The 5,034-nt window shown below is 41.8% G+C and overlaps 1 pseudogene; it reads left to right on the forward strand.

The window, feature by feature from the left end:
• Positions 1-2,056, forward strand: part of LOC137644751 (uncharacterized) — a 23,553-nt pseudogene extending 21,497 nt beyond the window's left edge.
• The last annotated feature ends 2,978 nt before the right edge of the window (positions 2,057-5,034 follow it).

Here is a 5,034-nt window from a genome sequence, read left to right on the forward strand (position 1 = left end):
AGTGCATAGAAAAAATCTCCCCAGGACTTGTATAATGAGATCTAGTTATGTTTTCATATATGTGATGTGCATGCCAGTGTGACTGTTTGTTACAACGATTATGGACAGCTCTTCTGAGGAAACAATTACACAATGTCAAGGGATAAGGGTCACACACCAAATTAAACATTCATGGCTTCATATTAGCTCATAAGGAATACTTCTGCATTGAGGAACAATCCTATATGAAAATAAAAAACAAAATTAAAAAAAAAAAGAAATAAAGTAGATAAATAAATTAAGACATATCGAACGATAAAAATATGTACATTTAACAGGCAAAAAAAAAAAATTCTTGCTCAGAGGGATGGTGAAGTTGCAGATACTACTAAAAACTATCGAACTTGAGCGGCTCTCGAACCCCCGTCCAACAGGTCACCAGGCAAGGATGTTTCCAAGAGGCTACCACAACCAAGTCAAAAAAGCGTTCAGTGTTAACTAATACCTTGAGGCAACGTTGGTGTTAGGTGCTAACAGAGAGGCAAAGTGTCTGCAAGTAAGGTTTATTCAACAGATAACGAGCTTATATAGAAACAGTTGAGAGCAAGAATGTCAAAAATATTCAAACAATATGAAACAAGTGAGGGGCAAGCTTGAACAGGTTTTTCATTATCAGTGCAGGAGTGATAATAAAAAAGCAGTAACATTACAGTGAATAACCGTGTATGATACAAGTGCGGTATATAGTTCTCTGCCTAAAAAAAAGACAGACCTACGTATGAAATATGGCACCTTGATCTAGAAAGGTGAACTGTAAGTGGGCCATCTTGCAAAAGATATCCAGGTTTTAAGTGATCAATGGAGACCCAGTTTACTTTGCCACTAATGTTAATTAATAAAGCTTTCCATGTGCAACAAACCACAATGAAAGGGACCATGTAAGCGGGCATCAGCAGTGGATTCCTAGTGTTAGTGCAAAGGAAGATATGCACCGCAGTGTGTAAAGTTTTTGGTATGTATTGCTTCGCTTGGGGCTTACAAGTCTGATGGCAGGTAGTAAATTTTCCAACAACATGATGCAGGTGCTGGAGATTGTCGGAGGTGGTTATAGACAAAAAAAAATTCAACAGGGATGACCAATAGGTCACCATACACAATTTCAGCTCTCAAGACATCCAGAGGACATCAGTTGGAGTCATTGCAGCGGGACATCAAAGCTGATTTGAGGAAAAGATGAAAATGTTCAACCATTCCATTAGCTGCAGGGTTGTAGGCAGTTATCTGATGTAGGGTGATGCCCAGGAGATTCGCTAATGATGTTCACAATTAAGAGGTGAAAGAGGTAACCTGTCAGAAGTAATATGCTCAAGGATACCAAATCTCGCTATCCACCCTGAAAATAAGGCAGATGTACATGAGCTGGACGTTACAGTTTCAATGGGAATGGCTTCAGGCCATTGAGTGGAATGGTCAGTGATGGTAAACAAGTATCGATGTACTTGTGATGTGGGTAGGGGACCTACTACATCGACGAGAATGTGAGAAAAACAACGGTGAGGTTAAGGAAAGGTGCTCACTCCTGTATCCATGTGCCGATGTACTTTTGAAGTATGGAATGAAGTATAGGCGCAGACCCAATTCTTAATCTCCAAAGTAATGCCGTGCCAAATGGACTTCGTCTTCAATATCTGTGCAGTAGACCGACGTAAGGGAAGTGAGAGGCCACGGATGAAATAAAACAACACTGATCTACCAGTGCTGATATCACGGAGGAGGGTGAAGTTGGAGACGCAGAGAACAAAGTCTTCCCAATGGAGGGATGTGCAGGATGTCCTACATGCTTGGTACTCCAGATCTTTTTGTTGGGCTTCTGCCAAGGCATTGTACATTTTTCATTGGGCTTCTGCATTGTACAGGTTATCCATTCCCAGGTGAATGGTGGCCTATGGGTTTCTCGACAGGGCATCGGCAATGGGATTCATTTTCTAGGGAGAGGCTGAAGGGTTCAGTTGTATTCAGCCATGGTGGAGAGATGTCAACGCTGACTGGTGGACCAGTCGTCGGACTGTTGAGTTAAGGCATGCAACAGAAGGACGAAGGGCATACCCTCTAAGAAGTGACGAAAGTGACGGACATCCAAATGCACCGCCAGCAATTCGCGATTGAAGGTAGAGTACCTGGATTCTGCCCTGTACAGTTTTCTACTGAAGATGGCCAATAGGCGGGGCAAGCCATTGACAGCTTGCTCGAGTGCTGCACTAATAAGTGACGTTGCTGGTATCAGTTCGGAGGAGAGGGGTATGTGGCACGGGAAAAGTGAAAGCAGCAGCAGTTGATAGGGAATTTCATTTGCTGCAGAAGGCCGCTTCTTGAAGGGGACCCCACTTCAGGTTGTTGGGCTTGCCCTTGAAGGAGGAGTAGAGGTGAGCAAGAGAGACAGCGATGGCTGGCAGGAACCGGTGATAATACTTGCAGGGGTTTGCAGTTAAGGGCGTGGGGAAGTTCTGAACAGCTGATACCTTCTCAGGGAGGGAGAGTGATGCAGTGCCTTAAGAAATATACTTTGTTGTCACCAAAGGTACATTTGTTGTATTGGACTACAAGCCTGTTCTATTTTAGGCGGTCGAGAACGATCCATAGGTGACGGAGGTGTTCCCCTTAGGAAAAAGAAAACACAAGTATGTTGTCCACGAAACATACACAGAAAGGGAGGTCCCTTAAGATGCCATACATGAGGCATTGAGAAGTGGCTCCAGCATTACTAAGGCCAAAACAAGAGTAATTGTAGGTGAACGTACCATAGAAGGTGGTGATGGCAGTATTGGGGATGTCTTCTGGGTTCATGAGCACCTGATAATACCCCTTCAAGAGGTCGAGCATGGAGAACACCTTCGCTTTGTGTAAGAAGGAAGTAACGTCGTCAATGTTGGGGAGGGGGTAGTGATCCGATTCTGTCTGCATGTTCTGACGTCTGTAATCCCCGCAAAAGCAGAGGGAGCCATTCTTCTTCGGGATGATGTGTAAGTGTGATGACCATGGGCTTGAGGCCATTTGTCAAAGGCCCATTTCTTCCGTTTTGGTGAACATTTGTCTAGTGGCTGTCAAACAACCCAGGGCCAGACACCTGAATCTGGCAAACACTGGGACCCCACTGTCCTAATATGGTGACCAACAATGTGCTTGGCAAGAACCGTGGGCTTTTGGCGAAGTTTTGGACGGAATACTTCCGGGTACAGCGTGAGATGGGTTTAGGCCCCCTAGGGTGCACTGATGTGGAATGCAAGGTCGGAGGGGACAAGTTGAAGAGGTGCCGATGAGTATGAGTCTGCATTGAAAAAGTATCGATGTGCCACATCAACTAAGAGGTATTTGGTGCTCCCAATTGATAGTGTTTCTTTTACCCGTGGGTTGGGATGTCAGATCCATCGGCAGCTAACAGACAGACGTCAGTAGGCTTAGCATGACGATGTTGTATCCTGGAGAGTGACTCTGGCAGAAGGGAACTGCAAGCACCAGCGTCTACTAAAAACCTCACACCTTTAGCTTAATCATGTAAAAAGAGAAAAGATTACAGTAGAGACAGGGGAGGTCACCGCCACAATCGAGGGCCTACTTACAAGTTTTTTGGCCACTAACAACCGTACACGCAATTTTTGGAATGGTAATAGCAGAACTGCCGTCAGTAAGTGACTGCAGAGGTCGTTAGTTAGAGCATGAGCGAAGGGCGGCATTTATGGGCAGTGGGCTGTGGGCGGCTTTGTTGCCACTCAGGCATATCATGAGGTGGCGTGTGTCAAAGAGCCAAGTTCGGTGGGAGACATGAAAACTGTGTGAAGTCACTCTGCTGGTCACCAATGTGGCAACCTTGGTGTTAGGTGCTAACAGAGAGGCGAGGTGAATGCAAGTATGAATCATTCAACATAATAATGAGCTTATATACAAACAGTTGAGAGCGAGGTCACAAAAATTCAAACAATATGAAACATGAGATGGCAAGTTTAAACAGGTTTTTCTATCAGTGCGGGAGAGAGCAAGAGATAAAAAAAAAACAATATCATTACAGTGTAAGAGCGTGTATAGAACACCTGCGGTACATCCTAAAATAAGGAAGACAAATAATCAACACGAAAAGTTGATTACTATTTCACAAAGGAGATAAAAATCTCTGAAAACTGCCATATGGCTACAAATATCAGAAGCCTAAAGAATACCTGCTGTTGAAAAAATGTTGTGTGAAGGATTTGGATGTAATACAGTGAACCCTCGCTACTTCACGGTTCGACCATCGCGGATTCACCATCCATAACCCATATATATATATATATATATATATATATATATATATATATATATATATATATATATATATATATATATATATATATATATATATACACACACACACACACATACATATATATATATATATATATATATATATATATATATATATATATATATATATATATATATATATATATATATATCTAAAGTAGGAAGATGTGATGTAGTTCTAAGGGAAAAGTATGGGAAATATGTCTGGGTAATAAGCAAAGCTCTACCTCCAGTTTGTTTCTTCATTATGATCAGAGATAAATGTAAACAAAACATTGGTTGCCATTTTTTATCGTGCTTTTTAGCATGTTTAGGAAATGCATGATATAAAATCACCTTTAATATTTGTGCCTGTTTTAGTTTAGGGTACTGTAGTACATGCATTAAGTGTTCTGTATATTAAAGGGTAGTTTGTTAACAGTACTACGTACAAGGGAAGGTTTTAAAAGTCTGAATATACATGTTGAAATAAATAGGTAAATATGGTGTCACTACTTCGCGGATTTTCACCTATCGCGGCCGCGTCTGGAACCTATCTACTGCGATAAACAAGGGTTCACTGTAATATAAATAGACTAATACAGAGATCAGTTGAGTCCATTGTTACCTATGTATTTCAGATCGTGAAATGTGAAAAAGGTATATGATTAGAAATAAATATGGTAGGTAGGTGCCTCTTTGATTGCCAAATCTTACGTGTTGTGCTGGCATTGATTAAAT

This window comes from Palaemon carinicauda, chromosome 8 (assembly GCF_036898095.1).
Source record: "Palaemon carinicauda isolate YSFRI2023 chromosome 8, ASM3689809v2, whole genome shotgun sequence".
NCBI lineage: Eukaryota > Metazoa > Arthropoda > Malacostraca > Decapoda > Palaemonidae > Palaemon > Palaemon carinicauda.